Here is a 14,637-nt window from a genome sequence, read left to right on the forward strand (position 1 = left end):
CTCAAGCTCCTTCTAGATTGGTCATAATTTCCATGAGGCTGTGAGTAGACAAGAATCACCGTGTTTGATGTCTTTTATAGGCTATATCACAGGACCGCTGCATGCTAACTGTTTTCCTTGGATCAATACCAAGAAGTAGCTCTGCAAATAAGTTTCTTCAGTTACTTACTTTAAGGTTGGGTTGAAATGAGCAAACTGTTTCTCAGATTAAGTGATAACAGACAAGTAGGGGCCTGTATCCTGAAGCGAGATTTGTTGATTAGCAAGATACCGTAACTTGTCAGGTTTAAGGTACCCTGGTTTAAATGCCCTGGCACAGTATGCTGAACCACGCTCAGTTGAAGAGGTGGGCCAGAGCACGATTCAGTTTGACTCTGGCAAGATCTAGTGTGTTCACTAACTGTGCCTAATGGACCACAGACATGACATCAATGATGCAACTGGCACAGGCATGCACACATACAGTATACACTATAATGAACTGGACCAGGAAGGAACATATTGGGTAAAATATGGAACTATCTTCTTATACTCCATGGAAATCGCTGTGTTGCATACTCAATAAATCTGAGGACTGTGGTGATCTCCATTGTGCTGTGTGATAGCACTATTCGTACTATGTTTCCACAACAAAACGTTGCAAACCGTTGACAAAAGTGTGTTTGGGCTCGGAATGTTAAGTGCAGACCAGTGGGGGAGTGGAGACAATCATGCTTGGGTACTGTACAAGGCAACCTGGCCAAGCATGAGTATGTCCTAAATCTGACACATTATCTTGCTAACAAAAAATATCCAGCTTGGTGATACAGGCCCTAGCTTGTTTGTATATCTTTATTTGTGTATTTATTTGTGGTGCCAAGGAGATCTTCTTGATGGCTTTTTTTTTTCCAGCAGAATATCCTTTTTCTTCAGAGGAGCAGATCCCATCTCCCACAGAAACTAAAATACCATTGTGTTATAAATATTTTAATATTTAATACAAAAAGCAGGGAGATTAGATGTGCAGTGGGTATAATTGTGACCTCGTATCTCTAGTGATGGGGGTTTGAATCCTGTCCCTGCGCTTTTTCTGTGCTTTTTGACTTTGTGTGTTCTGACTGCAGATTAATTTTCAGGAATTTAATTATAAGTCAATAATCAGTAGTAATTTTTCAATCTGTTCTACATTTTACTTCTGCCCTACTTCAGGCAGGTTGCTGCAAGAATGGATGTCTTTGTTTATCCCGGTCACAGGGCCACCAACAGAGGAGGTCAAGATCTAGTTCAAACAAAATGACATGTATATGAGTTTATTAATACAGTCACGACATGAACTTCTGTTTTTTATTCTCCCCATTTTTGGAAAAATTCACGAAAACCACAAAATGTATAACGACTTTCTAAATGTCATAGGGATGTTTGTTATTATCGAGCGTGTGTATGTATTATTAAGGTGTGGACTGCATATATATGTACCTACAGTATTTATTGGCAGGGGCATATGTGTGCATGTGTCCATAGATTTCCGAAATAGGGTGAATTGGTTGAAGGAGGCACCTTTTCAGTCCCCACTCCCCCCCAAACCCCCCTGATATTTGTAAATTGTACAGAGCGGGACCCCCCTCACCCCCAACATATCGGTAGGGTTGCCAGATCCCCACTTCCCATGAAATACCTGAGCCGTAATTTTACTTTGTTCCTTTGTGCCTTGTGAGGCTCCTGTCATCTGCCCTACAGCAAAGTTGACTGGACGCCCACAGGGCTGCGTGTGGAATCAAGTTAACTACTTTCTCTGCCCTGGGTGTGTCAGTCAGTGACTCCTGCACACTATCCAGGGAAATTAAGCCAGTGGTACAAGTGTCTTTTGTTATGGAGGAGACCAATGGTGGGATTGATGTAATAGTTTTAAAATACAGACGCTCCTCTACTTACGAACTTTCAACTTACAAACTTTCAGACATAAGGACGAAGAGGACTGTAAGTCTAAATTGTGTTTGTTGGGCTCCCACAACATCAAATTTTGTTCTGCGCACCAATTCCGCCTAGTACGAATTCTGGCTGCTACTCCCGCCACGTCCCGCCAACCTGTTCAACTGCTCATTGAAGCAAATCTCTGATCAGCCAATCATATGTCAGCAGCACAACATATACAATATACTGTAGATACAGGTCAGGAGCTTCAGTTAATGTTCACCTCAAGCACCAGAATGGGGAAGAAAGGTGATTTAAGTGAATTTGAATATGGCATAATTGCTGGTGCCAGACAGGCTGGTATGAGTATTTCAGAAACTGCTAATCTACTGGAATTTTCACAAATAACCATCTCTAGGGTTTGCAGAGAATTGATCGATAAAGAAAAACCCGGTACTTGCAAGGTGTACCTAACAGAGTGGCCAGTGGGTAATTATGACAGTGTATCACTAGCCTGTATCACTAGCCTGTGTGGGCAGCTGAAGGAACACAAACACTTCTTCATTTTTTTCTCTGCTACTGAACTCAAACTCTTCCTCACAGCTGTTCTTCCTCTTTGATTTTGTCAAAATAGAAGCACACCCCGTCACGTCCCTGTGATGTTAAATATGGAGTTACGCAGTGAGGAAATTCAGATTAAAATAATGTAATGTAGAACTGAGAAAAATTCAAGTACATCATTTATCATTCAATTACAGTCTTATAGAACTGAGCCCAGAAAGTTTTCCAGTTCTCATTATAACATTAAGGGCTCAGGCAGAGAGTTAAATGGATTTAATCAAGGCAATTAGTTGAATCAGGTGGTTCAGGGCCCAACTAGGAAAAGAAAACCAGGACAATAATTGAATAACTGTGATGCACAGTAATGCTGAAGAAGAGTTCTCAGTACTGAATCACCACCTTATTGTGGTGGTGGGGTTTGTGTGCTTCTATGATCCTACTGTAGGAGCTATGTTGTCAGGGGCTGTTGATGCTGGTAGGATCTCCCAAGGCAAATTGGTCCTAGGTGAGTGGCCAGACAAAGAGCAGTTCACATTAGACCCCCTATGAAGATCGACATAAAAGATCATGTGACCCTACTTGGATTGGGGAGACCAGGGTCCAGTCCTGGTGCTAGGCCTGGGGGGGAGCTCACTGGCAAGCATCTGGTGGCCAGGTCTCTACTCATGAGGCCCAGCCAGACATAGCCCAAAGCAAGGACATGGGTCCACCCTTCTTTGGGGACCACCACCTGCAGGGGGGACTGTGGGGGTCGGGTGCACTGTAGATCAGGTGGCAGTTGAAGGCTGGGGCCTTGGCAGGCCAATGATTGGCTACCAAATCTGGCTTTAGTAACATGGAATGTAACCTTTCTAGTGGGAAAGGTGTAGGTCTACTCAAGCCCCCCTGTTCAGTGCCAGTATTTTGGATTTTACCCCAGTGACCAAGAGGGTTGCCATTGTTCTACTTACTTTACAGTTCACGTGGGTAATGACAGTGAAACCTGGAAGGGTGTGACTGGAAGGACTGGCCTGCCCGATCTGAACCTGGGTGTTGCTTTGTTATTGGACTTGTGTGCTAACCACAGTTTGTCCATAACAAACACCATGTTCAAACATATGGGTGTTCATAAGTGCACCTGGCACCAGAGCCCTCTAGGCCGCGGTTCCATGATCGACTTTGTAATCGTATTGTCGGATCTGTGCCCTCATGTTTTGGACACTCGGGTCAAGAAAGGGGATGAGCTGTCAACTGATCACCACCTGGTGGTGAGTTGGATCAGATGGCAAGGAAAATGCCACATTGATCTGGTAGGCCCAAACACATAGGGAGGTGTGCTGGGAACATCTGGCAGAGGCCCCTATCTGGGAGATCTTCAACTCGCACCACCAGCAGAAATCCTGAGTGAGACTAGGGACATTCAGCCTGAATGGGTGATGTTCTGGGCCTCCAGGCTATGCAGAGTTGTGGCCGTAAGGTTGTTGGTGCTGGTTGTGGTGGCAATCCCCAAACTCAGTGGTGGACATCAGCGATAAAGGGAGCTGTCGGGCTGAAAAAGGTGTTCCAAGTTTGATTAGACTGTGGGTCTCCAGTTGACAGGTACAAGCAGGCTAAGCGGAATGTGGCTTTGGCAGTTGTGGAATCAAAAACTCGGGCGTGGGAGGAGGTAGGGCCATGGAAAATGACTTTTGTTTGGCCCCAAAGAGATTTTGGCAAACTGTCAGGTGACTTGGGAGTTGGAGCACTATTGACTTGAAATTGGGATACTCAGGCTGTGGAAGGAATATTTTGAGGACCACCTGAATACCACTGACATGCCTTCCTTGCAGGAAGTAGAATTGGAAAACTCAAAGGAGGACTCACTCATCACTAGGGTTGAGGTCAATGAAGCAGTCACAAAACTTTTTACTGGTAAGGCTCCATGGATGGATATGATTCCCCATGAGTTTCTGGAAGCTCTTGACGTTGTTGAGCTGTTTTGGCTGAAACATCTCTTCAACAGGGCATGGAGATTGGGAACAGTGTCCGTGGACTGGCAGACTGGGACTGTGCTCCCAATCTTTGAGAAAGGGAACCTGATGATGTGATCCAACTTCAGGAGGATCACATTCCTCAGTATCCCTGGGAAAGTCTATATCAGGGTACTGGAGAACTGCTTGAACCTCAGATCCAGGAGGAACAATGTGGATTCTGTCCTGATTGTGAAATGCTGGAGCAGCTCTCTTTCCTCACAAGGATTCTGCATGTGTTTTGTGGACTTAAAAAAGACATACAACCATGTCCCTTGGGGGGGTGGGGGGGGGGGGTGGGTATGGGGTCCTTTGGGGGGTGCTTCGAGAATATGGGGTATGGGGTCCATTGTTATGGGCCTTCAGGTGCCTGTACAACCAGAGTGAGAATTTAGTTTGCACTGCCAACAGTAAGTCAGACTCGTTCCAAGCTGGTGTTAGACTTCCCCAGGACTGCCCTTCATCACTGATTATGTTCAACATTTTTATGGACAAAATTTCTAGGTGTAGCCAAGGGGTGGAGGAGACCTCAGGATCATTGCTTTTTGCATATGATGTGGTCCTGGTGGCTTCTTCGGACTGTGACCTGCAGCATGCACTGGGGTGCTTTAAAGCTTTGTGTGAAGCGGTTGAGAAGAAAATCAGCACCTCCAAGTCTGAGGTCATGGCCCTCAACTGGAAAAGGGTGGATTGCTTTATCCTGGTTGGGGATGGGTTACTGCTTCAAGCGGAGGAGTTTAAGTATCTCAGGATCTTGTACATGAGTGAGGGAAGAAGGGAGGCAGGCTGATCAGTCTAGAATCTCCAGTAATGCAGGGGCCACACTGTTCTGTCGTGGTAAATAGGGAGCTGAGCCAGAAGGCAAAGCTATCGATTTTCCGGTCAATTTACATTCCTACCCTCATCTATGGTCATGAGCTCTGGGTAGTGACTGAAAAAATGAGATCAGGGATACAAGCAGCAGAAATTAGTTTCATTCGTACGGTGTCTAGGCTCAGCCTTATAGAGAGGGTGAGTCGCTCGGACATTCAGGAGGAGCTCAAAGCAGAGCTGCTGCTCCTCCACATTGAAAGGAGCCAGTTCGAGGTGGTTCAGGTATCTATCAAGTTCCATTGAGGCCCCTGCAACATGGCCCCAGATAAGAGATGGAAAATGAATGAATGAGTTCTCAGTAGTTCTAAATTTCAGTCCTAAAATGAAGTGTTTTGTAAAAAAAATAAATAAATCAATGATTGATTTGACTTCTGCATCTAGGTAGAACTTTATTAGTTCATTATATTGGGGTTGGACAATGAAACTGAAAAACTGCCAATATATGTGCAGCCTGGATGCCAGTCTTCATTGATTGAATATCTCCCATGGCCTGCACAGTCACCAGATTTGAAAATTATTGAGTCATTTTGAGGTATTTTGGAGGAATGAGTCAGGAAATGTTTTCCTCTACCAGCATCACATAGTGAGCTGGCCACTGTTCTGCAAGACAAATGACTCAAAATCACTCTAGTCACAGTGCAGGACTTGTATCAGTCATTCCCAAGACGAATTGATACTGTATTAGCCACAAAAGGAGACCCTACCCCATACTAATAAATGATTGCGGTCTAAATCCAGATGTTTCAGTTTCCTTCCCTGTAAATTGAGTTAAATATTTCAGGAGGCCATGTCTCATACTAAGTGCATTTTAAAGTCATTCACCAAGTAATAAAAGAAATATTAAAAAGTAAAAAGAATAATAAGACGTCAAGGAGACCACACGCAATTTTAATATTTCGTTTTTAGACCGTGTTATTTGCTAGGAAAAAAATGACAAGGTCAAGAATCTATCCCAAAGCTACATTTTTATATAATGCTGAAAAGTGCAGCAAAATGGAGTAAACTTGTGAACTCATAATGATTTGATGTCATTGTTTGATTCTCCATGTCAACACAGATAAAGGAGAATAAACCGTATTAGTCATAAAAAAAGGACTGCATGGCTATTGTAGCGACAATGCACGCCTCATTTCCCATTTCAATCCAATAAATTTCATTGCTAATATCTACTTTATCTTAAAGGAATAAACACGAGACCTGTGGCACTTTGGATTACAAAAGGTAATTATCAAGTTCTTCCTAGGAGTAATAACATCTTGTTAACTGTCCCTTTCCTCCCACCACCCCACGTTTTCTTTGCCCATCAATCCGTTTATCCCTTTCAAGGGTAATTAAAAGAAATGATGCAAGCTAAATGCAGCTTTACAATATCATCAGCAGGCGATTTCTGACGATTGTTTCACATCGCATGTGGAAATGGATGCTGGACATTACCATGCCCTCCAGAAGGGTCCAAATCATTACACACATTCTGCTGTTCCAGTATCTGTCAGGATTGGTTCCTGTCCTGCCCTGGTCCATGTGTCATTTCCCTTTTTGTCCAGCAGGTGTTGCTGGTCATCCTGTCTCCCATTATTTCCCAGGTTGTTACCTCCTAGTGTTTCTCTGTTCCATTGGTCACCATGTGACTTATTGGGGTAAGCGGGCAGCTTTCACCCAGTCTTTCATTTTGCTGAGGGTTCATGGCTGGCCAGAGACCAGTCTCTACTATGTTTCTATTTTTGACTGTTTGTTTCTTTATATTTTTCATCTATGTATGTGTGTTATGGTTCATTGTTGTTCTCTGTTTTTAGTAATGTTTATTTACCCTTGTTTTCTAGTCTCCTTTGGTGTTGAACATCTGTTTATTGACCTCTCGACCTCTCCTATTCTTTGTTGCCCCTAGTTTGTAATAATCCACACCTGTCCCTTGTTAGCCGTTGTTGTCTGTGTGTAGTGTGTATTTAACTGCCTGCCCTCATTTTGTTCCTTAGTTGGTCATTGTGACTGTTTGCCCTGTGTTGCAGTGTTCAGTTGTTGCCTTGCAGTTGTTACCTTGCAGTTGTTACCGTGTTTTAGATCCTGTGTCATTACTGCTTTCTCCTTCCTTGGTTCCCACATGTCTTCCTAGTCTTAGTGTTAGTTCATGTTTTACCTGTCTTGTTTTGACCCCTTGGGTTTCCTTTACTTTCTGGTTCTCCATTTGTGTTCTGTTTGTTAATAAACCCTATTTGTTGAGAATCGGTACGTGGATCATCCCTTCTTCATGATGCTCCGCCATAACAGAATGACTAACTCAAAATGACGATCAATGTGATGCTTGATCAAGTTGGGATCTATATCCCTCAGCCCCTCTCCAGTCCTCAACTTAGCAGAAAGAACCACTCCCAGTGTCTGGGTGAGTGACCTATGTGCTCTTCAAGAGTCATGGAAAAGCCTGTTACACCACCCAACTACTCCCATTTCCCTGATTTTGTTGAATCTTCCTGAAGCAGGAAGGCAACTCCTGCAGCTGCCTCCTGTATTGTCTCTCAGGGAGGTGCATAGGCTTAAGAGAGTCCTCCTGCACCTTAGGGAACTGGCCAAGTTTTCTAAACCTGTCCCATATGGGGCCACCACCCCTGCCCATGCCTCTAGATCCTGCAGAACGAAGGCTGCTGGCCATCCCAAACCTCCTGATCCCTGCCCAAGGGAGGCTGCTGCTCATTCTGAGCCTCCTCAGCCCAGCCCAGATGGGCTGCTGCTCATTCCGAGTCTCCAGTGTCCGGCCCAAATGGGGCCACCACTCATCCCGAGCCTCCAGAGTCCATTCCCTTGGGGTCCACTCTACCTGAGCCTCTAGAGCCCAGCCCAGAAGGGGCCGCCACTTGTCCCGAACCACCAGATCCCTGCCCAGGGGAGGCTGCTGCTCGCCCCAAGCATCCCAAGTCCGGCCCAGAAGGGGCTGCCACTTGTCCTGTCTTTACCTCTGCAGCACCCCCAGAACCTGTCTTTGCCTCTGCAATGCCTCCAGAGCCCATCTTCCCCTCTGAACCTGCTCCGCCAGAGCTTGTTCAGCGTTCGTGGATGCCTGGCAACAGGCACTGCTTTTCCATATCCCAGTGGCGTCTCTGGGGACATAGATGCCATTGGCGACCCCCAGAGCCACTGCCAGTGACCATCCCAGCACCCACAGGCCCTCCACTGATTCCCCCTGAGGCCTGTAACCCCCATACCTGTTTGCTCTGTATTGTCTCTAACTGTTCCTGTCCCGTCCGTGCCAACTCCTGCCATGCTACCGCTTAGTCCACCCATGTATTTCTCATTCAAGCCTGTGGCGGTCCCCTCTGCCCATCATTCTGTATCTTGACCCCAGTCTGATAAACCCCCCAGTGTTCCATAGTCATCCATTTGGTCCTTCATCTCCACAGTTTCGTAACCCCTGTGTTTGCTCCCTTCCTGTCCCATCAGGTCCCTTTCATGCCTCAGTCCTGTGCTTCCCCATATCAGTCTTGTTTCTCTTTTTCAGTCCCCCAGTTGTGTACCTGTTGAGTGGTCTCCTGTCTGTCCCCCATGTGGTCGCAATCCTGGTATCCAGTTCCCTGTAGTATTCCCTAATCTGGTGGACCTTACCCAGCTCTTCATGTTGCACCCGTCGGTCTTGGGTCCCCTTTGTTATGCCCTGCTCCAGTCTTTCCAGTTCCTTGGTCTCCTGGGTCCCGATGTCTAGTCTTGTACTATTGTTGGTCCTGTTTTTCCCTCTCTGTGGTCCTGGCAGTGCCCTTGCATGCCCGGTGTTCACACATTTGGTAGGTGTACTATTGGTTCCTGTCCTGCCCTGGTCCAAATCTCATTCCCCTGTTTGGCCAGGGGGCGTTGCTGGTCATCCTGTCTCCCGTTATATCCCAGGTTGTTAATTTCTAGTGTCTCTCTGTTCCATTGGCCACCATGTAGCTTAATGGGCTAAGCAGGTGGCTTTCACTCTGACTTCCCTTTTGCTGTGGGTTCAAGGCTGGCCTGAGACCAGCCTCAACTATATTTGTTTTTTTGACTGTTTCCTTATATTCTTAATCTGTGTATTTGTGTTATATCATAGTTCATAATTGTTCCCTGTTATTAGTAATGTTTATTTACCCTTGTTTTCTAGTCTCCCTTGGTGTTTGCTCCTCTGTCAAATGACCCCACCTGGTCTTTGTTGCCCCTAGTTTGGAATAGTCCACACCTGCATGTTGTTAGTCCTTGTTATCTCTGTAAATTTTAGTGCTTGCCCTCATTGTGTCAGTCACTGTGCCCATTTGCCCTTTGTTGCGTTCCCACATGTCTATCTACTATTAGTGTTAGTTCCCCTTGTGATTAGTTTTAGTTAGTTCATGTTTTACCTGTCTTGTTTTGATCCCCTGTGGTTCCTTTCTGGTTCTCCATTTGTGTTCTGTTTGTTAAAAAAAAACCCTCTTGTTGAGTTGCTATGTGGATTGTCCCTCCTATTGTTATGCCCCACTGTAACAGAGTCATTCCCAACACACATTGCTCTATGGATATTTGTTACCAGGAAAGATTTATTTTAGAGATAAGAAAACAATGTTTAGCAGTGAACAGCAGAGATAAACACACGTTCATAGCTTGATTCAGCAATTTATTTTTCCAGCTGTCATGACTTGAAGGCAGTCAGTTGGCAAACAGAAAAGGGGTTTTATTTAACTGAATGGAAGCAGGGAAACAAACGAGGCCGCGAGGGGTCAAAACAAGTAGGGTAGTATGGGGAAGGACAGACAGGAGGAACAATATCAATAACTGGACTGGGGATGACACAACAAACAGGTGCATTAATACAACAAGGGGTAACAAGCAACAGGCGTGGCTCATTAGGGCCATGTTAGGGAGGCCACAGGAGGGTCGGGCAGACATGCTGGGCAGGACGTAACACCAGTAGAGCAACAGAACCCTCACTCACGGATTTTTACATGATTACCCAGATGAAATGAGCAGGTTGTTCTTCAAACACATGTATAACATCTGATACCTCTTAAAGAAGAAAAAAAAAATCAAGAGAAATCTTTTCATTTCTCAGGGCAATTCTGGCTGATCTCCCAGAAGGGTAAAAGATTTCTCAATTATAACTACCCTATACATATACTTTAGCCACAAAAATAGTCTTACAGTGTCTAAGCATACAAATAAAAAAATAAAAATAAAAAAACGAAAAGCTATTGTTGGTCTGAATTTCCAAGGTCACTCAAGTCTCTTAAACAGTAATAAAGTACAATCTTTTCCCATCACTAACATAATTTTGCACCATACCAACTGCGTAAAAATAAATTCTGAGTAACTACCCTTGCCAAATGGACCGATATATGTATGACAGAGGTATGTGTAACTATGTAAGAATGTTTCTCACTGAAAGCAATGTCCAAAGCATGTTTATACCACCTCTACATGCCACTGGGTATTATCCTGAAGTACTCTGAGGTTCATTTACCTTCCTAAGGAGCATAACAGTGCATTACCTCACAGGATTTGAACCAATAGCCTTTAACTGAGAAGCCTGGGAGGTTAACCATTACGCCACCATGGAGAAGTTTCATATTCAGGAAATGGCCTCGTCACCGGTGCAGTAAGCAGCATAGCGGTTAAGGACATTTGCTTGTAACCCAAAGGTCGTTAGTTTAAGTGCCAGTAAAGCCACTGTAACAGCTCAGAGCAATTGTTCCAGTCAGTGACCCAGCTGCATGAAACGGAACATCCTTTGGCCAAAAATGCTGCAACAGGCCAATGATCAAACTGGATTCAGCATCACTAATGAGCGGGCATTGGGGTGCTGGGTAGTAGCATATGGGGGGTGGTGAGGGAACTGGCCACCCAATAGCCTGCAATGCTGGCAGACGTATCAGGAAATCTGGGTCGTAACTACGTATCAAATACATCCCGTCATGTGTCTAAATAAACTCTTCGATCAATACGTCAAACATAAGTGCTCAAAAGACAAGTAAAAAAAGAGCCTATAATGTTTACGTATGCGTCTACAGACGTACAGATTGCAATTAATTTCTGTACAGTTTCAACAAGCGCATAGCGAATACAAGTTCAGATTCAAATTGTGTTATTCGTTTATCTGCTGTTGCAGGCGACGGACTTGAATTTGGATCTTGCAGCTTTTGCCTTTTTCAATGAGCGGTGCTGAAAAGACAGCGAAAGCGCGCTGACCAGCGCGTCGTCTTAAATTGATAACAATGCGGCAACCTTTAGGCTGCTTTCTTTTCTTTAACACACTGCTTGCTGAGTGCTTCTAAAACGTTCGGCAATTTCGCATTTTTATAGCAGGCTCTCTGATGAAGTCGATGCCCACATGTCTATTCCCTGACATACAGTATGCGTTATTCAAACCGTTACGTTGGTTTTCATGTGCATTCTCTGAGTAGATTTTTAGGTTAAAAAAATACATCATAATGAATAATACCAAATATATGTGCAAAGATTACCGGAGACAGGTACAAATGACTGATGAACATCTAACGTATTTGAAAATCTTTGAATTTCCAGGTGCACGGAGTATAATGGATGCAACAAAGTATTGCGGATATACAGTATTTGTGTGTTGAGGTGCCCGGTGCATCTATCGTGACGACGCAAAAACACTCGACGGATATCCATAGAGCTGAAACGTGCACAACCGAAACGTGCAGAAAGGGATTTGGCGCGGCGCGAGAAAATCCAAATCATAATACGTCACGGAGAGGCAACTCCTTCTTCGTGAAGGATCAGGATGTGCCACGGACGGACAGAAGCCAGGACATTACGCCGAACCACTTCTGATTTCAAAACAGACCTGACGTATAAGAGCCTATTAATCCCCCTTTCTCCATATTGCATGATGTAAATACCATCTACAACTGTATTGATTTTCAATGCGCCTACAGCGTCAATTGACCTTTCTACTCCAACAGAGACGTTCTCCGGAAAGAAGTGTCAGAGCGACTTTGAGTTTATTACCCTTACAATATGTCAGTGCCGTTAAGTTCCCATGGCTGAAGTTTTGCTGCATTGCTCGCATTGTTCAGAAGGTGCCCCGCTTTGAAACTGGGTGTAATTCTCATGTTCACCTTAAGGATGTGTTGCTGACGGAACCCCTCAGTTCCCAAGAAGCTCGGAGGGACGCAGAGTGGAGCGCGCTGCCTGGCTCCGTGTAGTCCTGCTGCAGAATTACATATTACACACATTGAGCGGATCCAGTTGGTGCTAGAGTCTTCGCCTGGACAATGCAGGGCCGAGACGAAACCGCGGAGAATAACCTAAAGCCGAAGACGATGGGATTTATGTAATTCTATGGTTTTGGGTTCAAGTTAGAGGATTCTTTCGATGGAAATAATTATCCATATTTAACACAGGGTTGTTGCAAAGAAGACTCTGTTGCAATGTCATCGCAGACTACTGTCTTGGAGCTGTGTGAAAGAGAGATGCAGTAAGTATGCGTTTTTTTGTGTTTCTGTATTTCGAGCTGCTCGTTTTACCCCAAAGATAGTAACACCATTGCTTTTCACCTGCATGCTCACCGAACTACTGCCTTGCATCCAAGACGCACAAACACATCTTTTTTTCCGCGTTATCTACGTTTTAGAATACGGTGATTTTTCCCCCCCGGTGATGGATTATTCTTTTCCCCTCAACATGACTAATTATCAGTTTCTTCGCGTAGTGCTGTTAGTGGAAATCCCTTTACGGTGGGAATACGGGGCACATTTTAAAGGCTAAGATCCTCGTCAGGGGACTGCTGCATTCCTGTGTCTCCCCCCAGGACAGAAATCCAACAAGGACTCAGTCCATATTATTTGCAATATTTGTTATTACTGGCAGTAATAAGTGTGATATTCTGGTGTGGGTATCAGTCGCGTCTTTTAGGTGTATGAAAAACTCGACTATCGCCAAACCTTTGAGGCGACATACTGTTACTGTACCCCATGAGCTGCTTGTCATTGCAGGTGCAGTAGATTTAAAACCCCCAGCTGTGCAGTTCTTTGTCAATTAAATGAACGTTTAAATCAGAACGATGGGTTTCCAAAGAGAGACTTTTAAATTACAATTAATTATGGATTTTTGGCAGTTTTTTGATGAACTTTGCACACTTTCCTTAATGGTTGTTGATGGCAAGCGGAACTCTGAATTACATGGCGGAGAAACATAGCACGTTGTACCAGGAATGACGACATACCCAGGCTTTCCACCATGCAAATCTGCATCTACGATTTGTGACATTGAAGGTATGTCCTAAAATTACAGGAACTATTAATGCCAGAAAAGGAAAACTGGACGATAGCCTAAACTGAACCGTTAGGGGTCGCTCTTGTATAATAGTCGCTTTCTGAAAGTTAATGAGATATCAAAATGAATTTACATCTAAATTTATACTTTAATGCCAATAATGCAGTCACATTTTTTTTTTTAAAACGTAGGCTATGCTAAATATAACGGGAGTTATTTCGTTATAGAGTTTTTTTCTCTCAAGAAGGACAGCATCCGTAGCATAAGATGATAAATGTTTTCTTGTCTTGTTTTTTTGTGTACAAAAGCAGGCATCCTTTAACCCCCAGTGAAAAATGTAATGACTGAGAGCATTGATTAGTGTACTAAACGTATGTTGTGACATTTTTAAATCGCCTTGTACACGCGTGTGTACTGAAAGAGCGCAGTGGGCTACTTGTAAATAGTTAAGTGCAAAACTGCAAAAGCCACACAAACAGTTACATCAGTACTTATTGGAACGACAAATATCAAATATCAGCTATACCGATATTCGATATTTGTCAAACAGAATAACCCAGATGACTTGCTTTAAAGCGGCAGAAAACTCTGCTTTAAAGCGCTGTGATTTTTCTAGATGCACGAATTCTCCAATAGGAAACCAAAGAAAAATGTTGCAGATGTAGCCTATGAAAAGTCATTTTCAAACACGTAAGCGAAGCATCTGTTGAATCAATTGCCGTCCCATCTAGTTTTATTTATCACTTGCCGACGATCGCTTGCAGTTTGACAATGAGGCGTCCGGTGGTTTTATGTATGAGACCCTGTTCGTGAGGATCATACGGATACACCGAGTCTCGACACTACCCCCCCCAACCCGCAAAGGTGCGTTGTTGCGTTAAAAACGCGTCTGCAGTAGCCGTGCGAAGCCCGGGCGTGTAAATTGCTCGCAAAATCAAGGCGGCAAGCGGCCAGAATTAGGCAATAATGCATGTCGCATACGTGAGGGACGGAGTGCCCAAGCCGTCCTGCGGCTGTATGCTGACGGCGGCAGCCTGTTTTACAGCTATACAGCAACTGTAGGGTAACTGCAGTCCCTTCTCAGAAAGGAGGGCATATTTTTCGCCTAACTCCG

At 44.4% G+C, this 14,637-nt stretch overlaps 1 protein-coding gene across 2 annotated transcripts in view; it reads left to right on the forward strand.

Annotated features, from left to right (window-relative positions):
• grin2aa (glutamate receptor, ionotropic, N-methyl D-aspartate 2A, a) overlaps positions 1 to 14,637 on the forward strand; it is a 103,126-nt gene that overhangs the window by 5,293 nt on the left and 83,196 nt on the right. Inside the window, exon 1 of one of the 2 annotated variants that reach the window (XM_023821672.2) lies at positions 11,964 to 12,726. The exons of the other annotated variant lie outside the window; for it this stretch is intronic. The gene's annotated coding sequence lies outside the window, so the exon portion shown is untranslated. Of the gene's footprint in view, positions 1 to 11,963; positions 12,727 to 14,637 lie in introns of those variants that run through there. 2 annotated transcript variants of the gene reach the window in all.

Source organism: Paramormyrops kingsleyae, chromosome 22, assembly GCF_048594095.1.
Source record: "Paramormyrops kingsleyae isolate MSU_618 chromosome 22, PKINGS_0.4, whole genome shotgun sequence".
NCBI classification, from domain to species: domain Eukaryota; kingdom Metazoa; phylum Chordata; class Actinopteri; order Osteoglossiformes; family Mormyridae; genus Paramormyrops; species Paramormyrops kingsleyae.